This window comes from Lissotriton vulgaris, chromosome 12 (assembly GCF_964263255.1).
Source record: "Lissotriton vulgaris chromosome 12, aLisVul1.2, whole genome shotgun sequence".
Lineage (NCBI taxonomy): Eukaryota > Metazoa > Chordata > Amphibia > Caudata > Salamandridae > Lissotriton > Lissotriton vulgaris.
The window spans coordinates 659626973-659646010 of NC_141700.1; the positions used below are offsets into that span (position 1 = coordinate 659626973).

At 46.8% G+C, this 19038-nt stretch overlaps 1 protein-coding gene across 1 annotated transcript in view; it reads left to right on the forward strand.

Moving 5' to 3' along the window:
* The first annotated feature begins 14896 nt into the window (after positions 1–14896).
* LOC147677956 (solute carrier family 66 member 2-like) overlaps positions 14897–19038 on the forward strand; it is a 203824-nt gene continuing 199682 nt past the window's right edge. Inside the window, exon 1 of the mRNA XM_086945835.1 lies at positions 14897–15132. The gene's annotated coding sequence lies outside the window, so the exon portion shown is untranslated. The remainder of the gene's footprint in view (positions 15133–19038) is intronic.

Genomic DNA, 19038 nt, shown 5'->3' on the forward strand with positions numbered 1-19038 from the left:
AGAGTGCACGAGATGTAAAGGCAGATTGAAATGTTTTATGCGATTTATCTGATTTGAATTTACATTTGGATTTCCTGTCAGAGAATGGGTCAAGACAATTGTTAAAATCGCGATCAACAATATTATTAGGATTGGTCATGGAGGATAGCTTTAGTTTAATAAAAAACAAAAATCTGGATCAGTCTTAACTGGCCCCTAAATATTGAAAGAAATTACCTGTTTATTATAGAAAATGGCATTAGTCAGTCAGACAATCATCTTTATTCGGATACAATCATAACCATAAAAGCACATGATATAGAACATTACAATGAATAAAAAGATAACATTCCATATACATATATCCTAAATAGCTAGAGAAAAAGTAATATTTAGAAGATAAAATACCAATATACATATATCAAAAGTGGCTAGTGCATGGGTGGTCGACATAACAGTAAATATGATTAATAAAATAGAACAGTTGTCAGATTTCATGGGTAATGGCATTAAGTAATACCCATCATCCACTTGTATCACACTCAGTTGATAGAATTTGAAGTTTTAAAGATTTGTGACATAAAATGGCAACCCCACCCTTTTAGTTAGCAGCAGGGGAAAACAACCACCTGACGCTTAAGTTTAAGTGATTCAACATTGTTACAATGAGTTTCCTGTAAAAGAGTGATATGACAATTAAGTTTCGATAAGTGTGAAAGTACCTTTTCACATTTAACCGGATGACCTAGATCACAGACGTTCCATGAGACAACATTAAACATGTTGATGAATATAGACAGAGATACAGGAACACTGATGACGAACTGCAAAAACAACAATGAAAACAAAAAGACACCATTTGTCAAAAATTGAATAACATGAAGGTACTAACAGAAAGATAAGTAAGAAAAACAAAAAGACACTCATGTAAATATATAAGGAGGAAAGGGAAGATAAACAAGCATTTGCAATGCAATGGTCTCGGCATCATTAAAGGTAGAGCTATTGGCATTGCTCGTGACATTTTTTTCTTTAAATCAAAAATAAATGGGCATTGTCATTAACATTGCCAATACACAGCACTCTGCACTCAACAGCACACAATGCTCTGCACACTTGCTCTGCACTCACCACTCTGCACTCACCACTCTGCACTCACCACTCTGCACTCACCACTCTGCACTCACCACTCTGCACTCACCACTCTGCACTCACCACTCTGCCCTCACCACTCTGCACTCACCACTCTGCACTCACCACTCACCACTCTGCACTCACCACTCTGCACTCTGCACTCTGCACTCACCACTCACCACTCTGCACTCACCACTCTGCACTCTGCACTCACCACTCTGCACTCACCACTCTGCACTCACCACTCTGCACTCACCACTCACCACTCTGCACTCACCACTCTGCACTCACCACTCACCACTCTGCACTCACCACTCACCACTCTGCACTCACCACTCACCACTCTGCACTCACCACTCTGCACTCACCACTCTGCACTCACCACTCTGCACTCACCACTCACCACTCTGCACTCACCACTCTGCACTCACCACTCTGCCCTCACCACTCTGCACTCACCACTCACCACTCTGCACTCACCACTCTGCCCTCACCACTCTGCCCTCACCACTCTGCCCTCACCACTCTGCACTCACCACTCTGCACTCACCACTCTGCACTCTGCACTCACCACTCTGCACTCACCACTCTGCACTCACCACTCTGCACTCACCACTCTGCACTCACCACTCACCACTCTGCACTCACCACTCTGCACTCACCACTCTGCACTCACCACTCTGCCCTCACCACTCTGCCCTCACCACTCTGCACTCACCACTCTGCACTCACCACTCTGCACTCACCACTCTGCACTCACCACTCTGCACTCACCACTCACCACTCTGCACTCACCACTCTGCACTCACCACTCACCACTCTGCACTCACCACTCTGCACTCACCACTCTGCACTCACCACTCTGCACTCACCACTCTGCACTCTGCACTCACCACTCTGCACTCACCACTCTGCACTCACCACTCTGCACTCACCACTCTGCACTCTGCACTCTGCACTCTGCACTCTGCACTCTGCACTCACCACTCACCACTCTGCACTCACCACTCTGCACTCACCACTCTGCACTCACCACTCTGCCCTCACCACTCTGCCCTCACCACTCTGCACTCACCACTCACCACTCTGCACTCACCACTCACCACTCTGCACTCACCACTCTGCACTCCCCACTCTGCACTCACCACTCTGCACTCACCACTCTGCACTCACCACTCTGCCCTCACCACTCTGCCCTCACCCCTCTGCCCTCACCACTCTGCCCTCACCACTCTGCACTCACCACTCTGCACTCACCACTCACCACTCTGCACTCACCACTCTGCACTCTGCACTCTGCACTCACCACTCACCACTCTGCACTCACCACTCTGCACTCACCACTCTGCACTCACCACTCTGCACTCACCACTCTGCCCTCACCACTCTGCCCTCACCACTCTGCACTCACCACTCACCACTCTGCACTCACCACTCACCACTCTGCACTCACCACTCTGCAGTCACCACTCTGCACTCACCGCTCTGCACTCACCGCTCTGCACTCACCGCTCTGCACTCACCACTCTGCACTCACCACTCTGCACTCACCACTCACCACTCTGCACTCACCACTCTGCACTCACCACTCTGCACTCACCACTCTGCACTCACCACTCTGCACTCACCACTCTGCACTCTGCACTCTGCACTCACCACTCTGCACTCACCACTCTGCACTCACCACTCTGCACTCACCACTCTGCACTCTGCACTCACCACTCTGCACTCACCACTCTGCACTCTGCACTCACCACTCACCACTCTGCACTCACCACTCTGCACTCACCACTCACCACTCTGCACTCACCACTCACCACTCTGCACTCACCACTCTGCACTCACCACTCACCACTCTGCACTCACCACTCACCACTCTGCTGTGGGACCAGGGGACTGGATCAGCGATGAGCTGCAGAGCAACATAGGCGGTTCACGTTGGGGGCGCAATGCTCCGGGCAGCAACAGTTTATTGGCCGAGGTTGTGCGAGCCTAGAATCCTGCTGTCTTCATACGGTCCGGCCGGGGGTATCAGAGTTGGACCAACGCCGAATGCTGCAGTCCCGCGTGCTCGGCCCTGGAATGATACTGACGGCAAAGATGATCACTCTTGCAACGAGCTTAATTAAAATAATTAAGTACTTTTGCACATTGCTTGCTTCTTGCGCCGGCAGGATAATGTATAAGACGCGCAAAGAAGTCACCAGTCCACCGAGCGCTCATATTTCATCAGTGACACGGCTGGGGAGCTAGGAAAGCATTGTGTTGTGTGCCCGCATGTTTTCTTGCCACATAATTGCCTGAATAAGAATGGCAACTTGTCGTCTGTCCGCTCATTATGAAGAGCCATCCGCTGAAGGGAGAAGGCCTGTCACTCAGGAGCACCTACTTCCGGTTTGGCCGGCAATGCTTCCGGGTCGCCGCAGGCAGCGCGGCGGCCCGACCTGCACGGGGAAGGGAGGCAGCTTTCGAGGAGGACAGCACCTGGCCGCGAGCGCGTTCTCGTGGCCTTAACAAATCGCCGCGCGCGGCCAGTGCTGTCCTCCTGGGAAGCTGCGGCGCTAACAATAAGGTCTCTTGCGAGAGCGAGCTTCGCTCGCTTAGCCGAGACCTAAAAAGGGAAAAGAGAAAGGAAAGGAGAAAAGAGGGAAATAGGTAGTAAGAGAAGAGTAAAGGAGATATAAAAACAAAGGGGCAGATCAAGGACACAAATCCAGATCTGAAATAAAGGAAAAAAGAAAAAAGAACCAGGCATGTCTTCACCCAGAAGCAAGAACAACAAGGGAGGGAGAGAATAGAAATATAGTAGGGAAATTCAAGCCATATAAAACTTATTAAAGAACAGAATTAAAGAATGCAATGAGAAACGAGAAGCCATGCAATATTATCAATATAGCAACTTAAGGACATCGCTCATTTGTGTCCATAGGTAGCTTGGTGATGGCTTACAGAAACAGTTTTTGTTTGGTTGGTGCTTCAAACGAGCAAGAGATACCTTTGTAGGTAATTTTGCAGAGACATGGATGTAGTATGCATTAACGGATGTTCAGAGATCTCAGTTGAGGGCAAAGAGCTAGGAATTCTTTACGACTAGCATTGGTTGCATTGGAAATATCCTGAGATATGTAAATGTTATGACTGGACCAAACAAGGCGATGATTCTCACTTGCAGATTTTAAGACAAGCATGAGATCGCTGAATTCCAAGAAGAGCATTATAATATCACAAGGTCTGATAGATTGAGGTTGAGGATGACCAAAACAATGTGCCCGCTGAATATTAAGAGGAACAGAAGACTGTAGGTTGAGAAGATCAGGTAAGAATTTCTTCAAGAAGGAAAGAAGATCAGGACCTTCAACATTCTCTGTTAGACCATATAGGCGGATATTATTCCTTCAATTGCGCTTTTCGAGGTCCTCAGTGTGGAGCTTGAGCTTGTGAATTTCTTGTTCCAGCATGGGTATTTTAATAGCTATGTCCTGATGGTGGACCACGCGCTGCTCCATTTCAAACATTTTGCTTTCCATAGTGATCCAGTGCTCTTCATTTTGTTGCAGTTTTTTATCTGTAGTGCTCATGAACGGTTTATGGCACGTATTTCAGCTAAAATTGTACCCAAGACTGGAGTAGGAGATGACTGGATCGGAGATGGAGGATCATTTTTACCTCTTTTAGGTTTAGTACCAGAGCAATATGCTTTAGCAAGATTGAGAAGGCCACTGGCCATCTTGATGACGTTTGCTGATCGATGAGAGAGCTTTTTGGTAGTAGAGAGCCTGCCCATATAATAGATGACAGGTGAGAGGAAGTTCAATATAATTGTGTGGAAATTTACACTCTATAGTGCAGAAAAAAAGGTGATTAGTTGTATGTGGTAGGAACACAACTGCTTAATAGGTTGTGGAGCAGAGAGGATATATAAGTTCCCACTCGCTTGCAAACATGCAAGGAAACAGGGAGCAGCAGACCTTAGACAGCGTCCCACTTTTCATGTAATCACATCCACATCCTTTCAGGCTTAGTCATATAAAAGCAGCAAGATCACAATGCCATAATGGCATTAGGCTCAACAACAGTGTACCATAATATATGAGCTAGGGGCATTAGGCTCAAAGCAGGTTAGAAATAAAGCACCACGTTGTAGAAGTCTTCAAGGAAAAAGGACGTATCATAAAGCCAGCAGAGATGGCAATAGTTCAGAGTGATCAGCACTAGAGCACTAGAGCAGAAGTGGCCCAAGATTCAAGAATATTGGTGAAGAAAACAAATGCAGGCTCTCCCAAGTGTCATGAACATCACTGGAGCTCAAAAGACTAATATGAGCTACGCACTGACAAAACGGCGACCGCTCATATGTGAAGAGAAATCTTTGTCTTGGCAGTATCAGTAAAAGGATGAGACATCAAAATCTCCTGACGGCCCACAGGAGCGTGGCACCATTAAACAACATGAGACCAGCATAAAGAGCGCTGTGCATGGTCTCAAAACGGCTGAAAAATGATTCAGAAGCTCTGTGATGAAACAGAGCTTAGCAGTCCGCCACCATCTTGTCTCAGCACGTAAGCCACACCCCTAATGTGTCATCCTTGTTGGTGCAGCTTCTTCTGTATAACTCTAGACACGTGTTTCTAGATTCACTCCTTTATCAGTAGACAGCAACAAGTCATGTTGGGGGTGGAAAGGAGGAACTAAGCCTGCAGGTCATTCTAAAGTTATCATCAGTTTTTGCTACTGTTGATCACCTGGCCTTTCTCCCCCTGTTTAAGTGTCAGTTAGTGGCTAACCTTTTCTGTCCAAAATTCAACAATTGGTACAAATGAGGACCTCCAGATCACCATCTGTCTGAATCACTTCTGCTCTATTCCAGGGCCCCATCCTATTAACAACTGTTGCTAACTTATATTTGGAGTCCATTAGGATCCTGCCCACAACCTGAGATTGCAATACACACACATGCCAACGATGATCTCCTTATCCTTTGAGTAATGCAGCAAAAAATATCCACTGACTGAAACCCTGTCTGGCTCTCATTTAATTCTGGAAGTCAGCTTCATAAAACACAATCTTACCCAAACATGGTCTTCTCCTGTGGTGACTCCATGAAATTTAAGATAAAGGAATAGCTCTCAATAATGAACCTTTGTGGCTTCATCCTCTTACTCACCAGATGTGCCTTGTCCCTTATAGTGGGCGGCCACTAAAAGCTCAAGCCTGGCTCAAGACAGATGTCCGTCTTTGACTCGACTTGCTGTCATCTGGGATTCTAAAGCCAAGAGTGAGCTAAGTGGAGAAGCCATAGAAAATGCAATGGGCGATCAAGGGGTTTCTAGAAGGGAGAGAGGAAATGAGAGCAAGAAAGACAGAAAGAGGAACACAGAGGGGGAAAGGCAGATGATATGAGGGGGCAGTGGAGCTTATGAAGCAAGAACGAAAGAATGTGACACAGGATGCAAGAGAAAGAGATAATGGGAAAGACATAGGAGCTAGAATATGAGGTAATGAGGAAAAAAGCAAAGCCAGAATGAAAGAGAGGAAAGAGTGCGAAAAAAAGAGAAAGACAGAGAGCAGGTGAAAGCGAGAGAAATTGGGGTCATTTCCAAAAGACTTTAATAGGAAGAAAATGAAGGACAAAACAAATAGTGAGACTAAGGGAAAATGAGAGAAGTGACGATTTCTTTTAGGCTTGACTTTTATTTTTACATTTACAACCAGGTTGGATCATTGGCTCTACTCAGGTGCATTTCTTCCCTTTAATTCTAGAACATGTCTACCACCAACCCTTGGCCTCTACAATAACTCACAAATGACAGAATAATATATAATACCAAACTCTTTCTGCTCAGTTGGGACAAACACGAACATACCTAATCCTTTTTACAGCCTACTGAACAGACTATTATCTCTTCTTGGTGGGAGAAACACCTTAGTGACCAGTCTGCAGGTCGCCAAACTAGCCGTTCTCAAATCATTCTTCCCTGTGGCTGCCAGACAACTACAGGGTAGAAGAAATTGGCTTCTCCTTCAAGTGAGAAACCTTCGCAAAGTCCATCATATTATCTGACCTAAAAACTTGCCTCAAACACCCATACCTGCAGGCAGTGCCAATGTAAAAGCGTATGCTTATCTATCCCCAGCTCTGTTACGATTCATTTTAGAACCCCTCCTCCGCATGGCAAAATTACATTTTGCTGTTCAAGGGCTCCATTTCACTTTGCAAAAACTCCTTTTTGGGGCCATTTATTTAATTCTGCCACTTTCTCGTGGCCATTTGGAGCCATCTACTCCATGCCCTATGCCAGGGCCCCCCAACCTTTTGTGAGCAATGAATAACATTGGCAGAATGGTGAGCAAAATCTAAAACACAGTGGAAAATATTAGAATACATTGTTAAATCACTGACATGAGATTTAGTTCAGTAATCAACCCATATCTATTAACCATACTTTGTGTGGCACTTTCGCAGCAAATAGAATTTTAAAATACAATACCATCCATTAACAGTGATCAGAATTTCATTCAAGACAACTTTACTGAAGGCATGGGCATCTCTGAAGGATTTTTTATAATCATGTTGAATGGGGAATTTTAAACACATTGTAATACATAATCTGCTTGTAACTGGATGAACTGAAAGACTTATTTACAAGGACATTAGCAACCCTTCCCATGCCTGTTGGGTTTACATGAAGAAGGTTGGATAGCCTCCACACCACTGTTCAGATTCTGAAAATTCCATAATAGCCCTGGAGGGAAGTCCACTGGCAGGCCCCTTGTTTCTCAAATTTAAGAACTGATTATGTGGATCCTTATTAGACCTGGAACCAGATCATAGCAGTAAGTAGCAGTTGCAATTTTCTACACTGCATGGCACTGTTGAGCTAAGTATCCAACACCACAACTCAATAACCCTGGATAACCTCAGGGGTGAATACCCACACTATACAAGTACTGATTGATTGAATGATTGATAACTAACCAAGGTGCAACAGGTAGTGTTTTGAAAGGATCAATAATTTTCCAGCTAAAACATTTTACATTTATTCAGTAAAGCCCTCTGGCAAACTTTGCTATTTTTGAAGATGCCGTCGCCAATGCTTTGGTTTTTCCATAAATCTCCAGTTAGTTCACTTTGCAAGCTTACACAGTGCTAACATTGTACATTATTTACCAATTGCATGCTGGTTAAAGGGACTTTACTGGGGTCAGACTGTCAATGGTGATCCTGAATTCCTATTCCATTGCTCCTTATGCTTTTGAAAGAGAATGAGTTAATATTGGCCAAGTAATTGAAGTGCTGCAGTTACAAGAGAGAGAAGGTTAGAGAAGAGATTCTCTTGTTCTCTGTCTCATCATCTCCAGAGGCTTTGCCACTTGATGCCTCCTGGTCATTACTCCTGTCAGTGCTTCAGAAATAGAGCCCACTGCGGCCTTTAGAATAAGCCAACCAAACACTAAAGAGGATCCAACCTCAGTGCTTCAGATCCTGGAAATCACTGAAAATTGATGTTTCTGCCAGACAATGCGCTGAGCCGGTTTTTTCTTAATTTTTCCCTGTTGTGCCACTGTTATTGTGTACATTTGTGTCCGGCTCCAATTCCCCACTGTTTTTCTTTTTCCTGCCTGCCTTTCGCCGCTGGTGCCCCTGTGGCCCCTTCCCCCCCCGAAAACCCCTGCTACCACCTCCCAACCTCTCCTCCCACCCACCTCCCCTACTTAATGGTGGCCGCTGCGGGGGAGCGCGAGTAAGACATCAGACCCTCGGTCTAGGTTCACTCTCTCCCCGCAGCCCTGCTGTGCAGTCTCTTGCCTCCAGACCCCGACCTCCTCCTTCGGAGGTTCATGCCTGCTGCCCGCTCCTGCGCCTGCTGCCTGCTCCAACTGGGACCAGACTGCATGCAGCCACCGTAACCTTTCTCAGCCTTTTTTCTCTTCATTTTTTTTCTTAATATTTCCACTGTTCTTCTTTTCTCGTGCCTGCCTTTCGCCGCTACTGCCTCTGCGGACCCTCCCTCCCGGAAAACACCAGCTTCCGCCTCCCAGCCTCTCCTCCCTCCCACCTCCCCTACTTAATGGCGGCCGGTGCGCGGTCACGCCGCTGGCGCACAGAAGGCACTCCAAAGGCTAGCCCGTCTGCGCCCGTCCACAACCTGATCACGGCAGGTGCCAGAAACCCTGAATCTCCGACCATCCATCGCTAAGACACCACCACCCTCCTTGCACTCAACCCCGGAAGACTTAGGAAATGCCAACAGGCCTCGCCAAACACGACCTAAAGCCAGTTCTCCTGCCTCCACTGCTGCCAGACCTGCACCGACACCCCGGCCACCAACACCGCCGGCGACACCTTAAAAGGCATCCTCCTCAACGTACGCTCCATGCACAAACACGTCATTGAAATCTGGAACCGACTTGACTCTCTGTCGCCTGAGATCGCCTTCTTCCCAGAGGCCTGGACCAACGCATCCTTCGCCCCAAACATCAACACCGCCATCCTGGACGGATATAAGATCCAGAGGAAAGACCGCCCAACCACCCAAGAGGGGGCCTCGCCATCTCCCACAAGAGCCCCCGTCCACCTCACCACCTCCAGCTAAACCTTTCCCTCTACCGAACACCTGCACTTCCAGATCCCGACCAACCCCTCATCTACAGACCGCCTGGCCACCGGACACCCTTCGCCACCACCATCATCAACTTCATCGCACCCCACGCCATCGCCTCACGAACTACATGCTCATTGGAGACCTGAACTTCCACCTCGACAACCCTAGCGACCCCAACTCCACCATCCTTCGAGACTCCTCACCAGCATCGGACTTAAACAACTCGTCAACAATCTGACCCACAGAGCAGGACACACCCTCGACCCCTTCTTTGCAGCAGGAAACAGCACTCAATTAAGCCACACAACGCAGCCGCCATGGACCGATCACCACTGCATACACTTCGCGGTCAACAAACTCAAGGCACCCAAACCAGCCCCACACCCGCCATGAAGGAACTGGAGCAAGGTTACCGACGCGCAACTTAACTCCAACCTCACCCGAGACCACCACACCTGGGCATACGATGCAAATGTCACAGCCAGAGAACTCCACACCAGTATCTCCAACTGCGCAGACAAGCTCACCTGCGTCGCAACACCGACACACAATGCCCCAGGAAAGCCACCTGGTTCACCACCGCTCTCCAAGAAGCCAGGCCCACCTACAGACATCTGGAGAAACACCAAGACAACCGAAAACCACACCACCTACAAGGACGCCATGACGAACTACCACAACCAAGTCAGAGCCACCAAGAAGAACTTCATCCACAACAAAATCCTGGCCAACTCCACCAACTCCAAGGAACTTTTCAGTGTTATTCAAGAATTCACCAACCCACGCAGCGAAGCCACAGAAATCACCCCATCCCAAGACCTCTGCGACAAGCTTGGAACCTATTTCCACCTCAAGATGAAAAACCTCTATGACAACTGCATCAACCATCCACCAAGCGCCACAGTCGCTCCCCCGCCGCCCTGAGACACCAGCCAGCCCACCATCTCGAACTGGACACCAATCACGGCCGAAGATACTGCCTCAACCATGAAAGGCATCCATTCGGGGGCGCCCACTGACCCTTGCCCCCCTCACATCTACCACAGAGCTGCGACTGCCATCGCACCCGAACCACAATGCACCATCAACACCACCTTCAAAACAGGCACCTTCCCAGATAACTGGAAGTGCGCATAAATCAGACCCCTGCTCAAGAAGCCCACAGGTGACCCCCACCAACCTAATGAACTATCGGCCCATCTCGCTCCTCCCCTTCACAGCCAAAGTTGCATAGAAAACAGTCAACAGGGAACTGACACGATTCATCAAAGAGAACGCTGTACTCAACCCGTCCCAATCCAGACTCCGAAGCAACCACAGCACAGAGACCGCCCTACTAGCCGCCACTGACGACATCCGCACCCTCCTGGACCAAGACCACTCCGCAGCCCTCATCCCACTCGACCTATCAGCATCCTTCGACACTGTCTCCCATCGCACACTAGGTACCAGACTACACGACGCAGGCATACATGGAACAGCCCTGGACTGGATCCGATCATTCCTCACCGGAAGAAGCCAAAGGATCAGACTGCCACCCTTCCTCTCCGACCCCACGAAAATCACCTGCGGAGTCCCACAGGGTTCATCACTGAGCCCCACCCTCTTCAACATTTACATGGCCCCCCTTGCAGCCATCATTCGACAACACGGCCTCAGCATCGCATCCTACTCAGATGACACCCAGCTCATCCTCCCCCTCACCAAAGACCCCACCACAGCCAAACTCAACTTCCAGAAAGGAATTAAAGATGTTGCAGTCTGGATGACCGACAGCTGCCTGAAGCTCAACACCGAGAAGACAGAAGTCCTCATCCTCTGTACTACCCCTTCAGCATGGGACAGCACCTGGTGGCAGACCACCCTCAGAAGCTCACCTTCCCCCTGAGACCACGACAAGGTCCTCGGTATCGAACTCGACTCATCACTTACCATGAACTGACAGGTCAACGCCGTCACCACCAGCTGCTTCAACACCCTCATCATCCTCCACAAGACCTTCAAGTGGATCCCCCTGAGGCAAGGAAGACAGTCACCCACACACTCATCACCAGCAGACTGGAACATGGAAACACACTCTACACCGGACAACAGGTCCCTACTCCGCAAACTCCAGACAATACAGAACACCGCCGCCAGACTCGTCCTCGGCATCCCCCGACATGAACATTTCAGTCAACAGCTACGAAGACTCCACTGTCTCCGCGTGGAGAAAAGAGTCACCTTCAAAATCCTCACTCACGCCTACAAATGCCTACACAACAACGGACCCAAACACCTCAACAACAGAATCAATTTCCACGTAACCAAAAGAAGCTTCTGATCTTCCAACCTCGCACTGGCCGAAACCCCACGCATCCACAGAGCCAGAGCAGGCGGAAGATCCTTCTCTCACATTGCAGCCAAGACCTGGAACAAGCTACCCGCAGACATCAGATGCGCTCCCTCCCTGAACACCTTCAGGAAGACCTTCAAGACCTGTCTCTTCAGCTAAACAGATCTGTGGATCCCCCACCCAGCGCCTTGAGACCCTCACGGGGGAGTAGCATACTTACGATTCCCTCATTGATTGAGTAAAAATCATCAAGGGAGCAGCCATGCAGGGATAAAAACAATCAGGAAACAATCATAATCGTTCCCTTCAAAAGAAAATTATGCTTGAACAGCATAACACCTCCAAATAAATACTATTGCGGTTGCATCGTCTGGTGAGCAACATTTTACGGTGCTGAGAGCAACAGGTTGCTCATGAGCTACACTTTTGGTACCGCTGTCCTATGCCTTCCATACCTGGTGCTATGTACAATGCTCTGCTGCTCCACTGGGCAGGCATGTGCTCTATAAATCCCATGAATAAAAGACTAAATGAAAGATATTGTTATGGTTTTTATTAACTTAAACAATAAAGTATAAATTTGAATTTGAAATGTTTATTTGACTAATTTGACTAAATGAAAGAATGGGAGGGTAAGGTAGAACTGATTAAGCATCAAGATAATCATATTTTCATAATATCTGAATTAATAATAAATTGCAGTATTTTCGTGTCCTGTGGCACAGCACCCAGCATTGGTACACTTTTACTCAATTGGGAGCCTTTAATCTGTAAGGATACCAGAGAGTGAGAGGAATTAGAAGGTCAGGGAATGGGGGAGTTTGTAAGTCACGCAAACAGATAAAATAGCATCATCACTGTCTGTTATAGTGCATCCAGAGAAAGGCAGTTAGCTATGCAGACAGTGTGGTGGGTTACCAGCCATCATTGATAGTCAGTGCTGCAAGATTTGAACACATATCCTTTGATGGACAACGCCTGCCTAGTACATTTAATATATTGTGGAAGATGTATATGGGTTAATGGATACAACAGGGACCACGATTCTTGCTCCAATCCTACAGTTGGGTAAGGGTACAAGGGCACACTTAGAGCTGACAGCATAATATTCCGTGCTAATATTAACTGTGTAGTATAACAGGCCCCCCACATGCAGCCAAGGGTACACAGTGAATGCACCTTTGCAGGGAGAAGAAGATAATCATAAAACACACAGACTAGTTGTCTCCTTATGAACAGAGAGCATGAAGGAAAATGTCTCAATAAATGTGCCTTGATGCACTTAACGCTGGCTTTAAACCCTAACCTCCTCCTACAGTAAAGAACGTTTTTGTTATTAGGAGGGGTAGCAGAATAGGAAACCCTGATAAAACTAAGTAAGGGAATGAAGCAGAGAGATGGGGGCGCGTCAAAAAAGAACACAATAAACACAAAATAAGGAGCTTTGTTTCCGAGTTGCACCTCACAAATGCATAGCCTGCACCTATACATCCAGGCTGTGTTGTCGCTTTACACCAGATGACCAGAAGAATGTTAGGTGCCACAAACGACTCAGACTTGGAGTTATTCACAAGGTTGGAAACTGGAAGACAGGGCAGTTGAGAATAGCACATCTCAACATCAGTAAAAATGCAATGTCAAACATGGGTGTTTACTAACCCAACACTCAAATCACTGCAAATACAGACAGGTGCTCTCTAAAACACAACTGACAACACACAGCATTGGGTCCCTATCAGTAATGAAGTCCTCAGCTGTCTGTAAGTACCCGCAATATTTATCTCGCCTAATCTAAAGTGTGATTAAAGTGTAAAAGAGACACCTGGCTCAATGGAGCCACAAGTTGGCCTAATACTTTGTGCATACATGTTTCCCCAGGCAATATGGCTGTGGTGTTTGATACTGACTTGTGTGAATTTTCCTTAGGCGTTCTTCCAATATGTGAAAACCTAGTAAGGTATAAGATTTGTATTATTTTCCCTGACTGCGATGTGTGACCTGTTAGGAATATTAGGGAACTATAGTGAGTCAGCAAGAGGCCTATTACCAGGGACCCTCGTGCTGATGAAGGCCCAGGACCTATATGGGCTGACAAATATGAGCAGAAACATGTTGACGATATAACATATCAAGGACCCGCAATATACAATTGCATTGTGAATCCTGGTTTTATTGCTGCATCTGAGAAGAACCAATAAATCTAAACAGCTTCAATCGATGCATTTTTATTTTTACTTTAAGGTAGGGTCCCAGTTCACCTTACCATTTGGAAGGCGTCCAACATAAAACAAATAAATAACACAGACTCTTAAAGAGCTCCAGGTGAAACGTACGACACTCACCAGGCCCAGGTTATGCTGGGAGGAGGGGCCCAATGATGAGGCATGTCACCTTGGTGGGTCAAGGCCATTGGACTTTTTAGGAAAACCCCTGAGCCTAACACATAGATACCAGTCTGGATCTGTGGTTATTTAAACAAACTTGGTGCATAAATAAACTAGGTCCATAATGTCAGGGACCAGATACTTTTTTGGGGAAATTAACTGAGAGAGAGAGCACCTTGGCCCCGTATCACCCCTCTCCCCTTCGTGGGTATGGATCTGTGACTTTGACAGGGTGCTGAACCGCCGCCATCTTTAGCCGAGCTAGTAAGAACCATCTAAATGCAGAGAGCTAGTGACGTAGATTTGGAACTCTACGGACACGGCACCTGTGATGTCACACTCCGAAGCCATTATGATGCTCCTTAGATACATCAGAGCTCGCGCGCTGCTCCGGTCTCGGGGCAGCTCTAATCATTTGGCAGGTCTGCTCGCTGCCCGGCTGCCGCAGCCTCGCGGCCCCTCCCTGCCCCCTCTCAGGTTCCTGGCTCGGAGTCAGGATGCAGCCCGTGTGTAATTCCATCCCGGGCAGGAAGCCCTGCTCCTCCTGCCTGTTTACTCTGCCGACTTCGCCAAATACTTTCCTGTCTAACCTGGGGGAACCATTCTCGGGGTAGAGCAGGCTCGTGGGTCCGGGCTCGGCTGACAGCTCCCCCCTTTACTATCGGACCACCCCGGTGTGAGGAAGAGCGAGAGGAAGGTGAGTGAGTGCCTCACCCCTACAGCAGAGTGGGGGCTGCCGCTGCACACGCGGAGCAGATCACACGGGAGCAGCTGTCCCGCGGGGAGTGATTCCCAGCAGAGGGGTCTGGCGTGGGGCTGCCAGGAGGCTGCTGGCCCCCTGCCTGCCGCGTCTGCAAAACATTAACTCCCCAAATGCCGCATTTCAGGACTGGCATGTGCGGTAATGGATGTGCCTGTTAATCTATGACTTCCCGCAGAGCAGCGAGGGGCCAGGCATCATGTGAGCAGGCAGGTACGGAGGAGCGCATGGCTGCTGCTGTGCGTCACCTCCAGAGGCATCTATAGAAATGACTTCTGTGTCACCTTTTCACTTTTTTAAAAACCTGTACTTATGCGCGTGTGCGTTCATATACTTAAATGGATGTATTTATACATGAGTGCATGCGTCTCATACACGTACATACTTGTACATACGCCTTTAAATATACGGACATAAACCTATACGTACATATACACATGTACATACACGCATACTAATTTACCTATGCACATACTTCTGTTTGCACTTGTGTGTGCCATACAAATACAGTGCATTCACATATACGGTTCAAACATGCATTTGTAAATATACACATATTCATACGTGCTTATACCGTACTCTGACGCACCACACCAATCAATATACTGGTACTAAAACATGTAAACACATACACACTAACATACATACGGTATAGAACTGCGCTAAATCTACATATGCATATGAACATGAACATACATGCATACATATATTGAGACTCATACACAGAATGAATACCTCCTAGCAGCAGTCTGGATAGCAGGCGTTGTTCCAAGACAGGCAGGCAGAATCTCCTATCATTTTTTTCTGGTGTATAAATAATTCAGAATTCCGCAAATTTAGTCATCACTTTACAAGTGAATAACCACGCCTCTCAGTGCATTTTTCATGCACTGACATTTCCGGACGGTATTTTGAGCTGTGGTTTGTCGAATTCCGGAAGTGAACCTTGATGGAAGAGTTTGTGTAAAATATGGTGGGAAACAGCCATTGGCAGACCAAATAGGTCTTGCCTATGCGAGATCTATTGAATTTGTAGATGTTTTTTTAGCCATGTTGTACATGTGCAGCATGACTGAAAGTTATTTTTTTTACTCTCAACTATGCTGCACAGCTGCTGCAGTGCTGCTGTACAACATGGCAAAAAAACGTGGACCAAGTCAAATAGCTATACTTTTTGGCTTTGTCAATGTTTTGTAAGCCAAAAAAAGTACAAAAACAAAGTAAAAATTAAATTAATATGACACGGGCTGCATTAATTGCGTCATAGCGATTTTTCTTTTTTTATACTATCAGCCATGGGTTGTATGACTACACAACGCGTGACTCTACCACTCATGCCTTTACCAAGGCGTGCATGGTTAAGGCATTGCATGGTAAAGGCATTGCATGGTAAAGAATAAGTGGTGAACTGCACGGAGCACAGTGCAAACACACGTAGCGTAGCGTAGTGCAGCGGTCATTAGGTCTCGCCTATGCAGCGCACATACGCTGCAAAGGCAAAAATATCTTTAGTGATTTCAATGGCTTTTCAGCCAAACACGTACACACGTCCAATTGCCTTCAATGGCAACGCGTGCACGTGAGGCGATTTACTTGCGGGAGCTAGCGCCACCATATGGTAGCAATTATCGCTCCCGCAAGTAAATCGTGCAGGCCCCCCCCTCCCCCCTGCTTCTAGCGCACGCACACATACACACAACTCCAGGGCTTGTTTTTTTTTAACTTTAAGCGTGAGGCGCGCGTGCGGCCATTGCTTGTTTCTTCTTTTAGCGCCCGTGCGCGCACACAACTCCCGCTTGTTAGTTCTATCAGCCAAGAACAGACCAGCGGCCATCAGGAGCCTCATGGGTGATCGGGTCTATCCTTCGTGCCTTTCCCTGGCACGATGCCTGCATCCTTCACATCCAGAGTCACCGGCTTCGCCACCTTGACCTGCCGGGTATGCGACAGACCCGCTGAACTACGGCAGACCTCTGACTAATTACAGCCAACTCTAAAATGAACCATTTGCTCGCCCACAATCAAAGGAGTTTGTTGTTAATGGTGTTGAATGCGGTCCTACGCAACAGCCAATCAGCATTTCGAATAATGTGCCTCAAAGCTCCAATCCTCGGTCACCTTACATGTTAGGCGTACCCACTGCCAGATAACTCCAAAGATGTGACCAGCTGTGGGATTGTTTGTTATGCGACCCAGAAGTGCTAAAATTACAACAGATGCCATTCATTCAAAGATGATGAACGATTAATGGACATCAGGTTGAATCATGGATGGTTCGTGTAGCGAACAGGTGGTTATCTTAAGAGGTAACGTCCAGGGTTGGAGCTTTTAATAAAATGAAATGCACGACTGGAGTGACCACCTCTCTGTACTAATGGAGCAGAAAGAATTCGACGTGTATTGAATGCGAGCACAACGCTGTATACTTTTCATTTGAGCAACCCTGACATGAAGACTGGAATAATATTATAAGAGGGTTTGTTCTTTATCCCACGAAAAAGAGTTGCTCTTCAGAAAACACCTGACATAAACATCTCAGTGCCAGCAGTCAAAATTTGGATATTAGGAGACAAACATGTGCTTCTGAAAAGCTACTGAAATACCTGAAAAAGACGCTCAACACTCCCAAAACAGGTAAATAAGATCCATATTTTTCAAAATTACATATCCGGTTATCTTGCAGCGTTTCTTGCCCGCGTCCTACAGATCTCAATCAGTGATGAAAACCTTGGTAGAATTCTATATTACATCTTATGCAATAAAATGTTGGTGCCCATCAACCAGAGTACTATTAAGATGGCAAGAAAAGACTTGACATTATAGCTTCCTTACTCGACTCCCGAATAACCCTAAATTTACCCTACTTTCAACGACATCTACCCACCATGAAAATGCTATTTATTCTCATAGGGTAGACTGCTTTGGATCACTATTCTTTGTAAATGGAAGGATTGGTTGTACTAAAAAAATAGCTAAATTGATTGTTTACATCGTTTCTCGAAAATAAAGTCTAGTAGAAATAAGAACGTTCGTATGTGTTTCTCAACCTCAATGAGCTTTATTTAACAAAGTAGTGAATCACCCATTCTTGGGGTTTTCTGAGCTTAAAACATTTAATAAGGTATTACATTTTAGTCGCTCCCCTATTGTAATGAAAATGGCCAAAGGGTAGCTTAACCTGTATTAAGAGTCTCCCTTCAAATAATTAAATCAATTATGTCATCTATGGCTTAAAAAATACAATTACAGAGTCATTGAAGATGTTTTCTTTCATTTTATTTTAGCGCGCACGCGCACACAACTCCTGCTTGTTAGTTCTATTTTTCTTTCTACACTCTATTCATCTTAGAAAGAGACCATTCCTTCCTTCCATGTTGTTTACTCAGTGGCTGTCTCTTCTGACAACCGTTCCATCATCAATCCACGTTGTCGCTACTTTGCACTTGCATAAGCGCTTCTACAATTGCAACCCACTGCCTGGTCGGACTCCCCATTCACTCTGGCTACCTAACCATGTTTTCCTTCTTTCCCTGTCTGATTTCACTTGCCATTGGACATCTGGTTTCCACTGCACTTTTCTCTCCCTCGCCGACATCTCTGCCCATCTCCGCAGGCTTCCATCCCCCTCTCTCTGGCTTTACTCTTGCTCTTCTTCTCTGGAGTCCCTCTCACTCTGCTTCTTCTCCTATGGCTTTCCTGCTTCTCATCCTCTAGATGTTCTTTGCCTTATGTATCTCTTACACTCTCTTTCCCTCCTCGCTTCCTCTGGTTTCTCCTCACTCCCTCAATGATCTTTTCCTTTGTCCTCTTTCTTTTCACCCTCAACCATTTTAGATCCGCCTA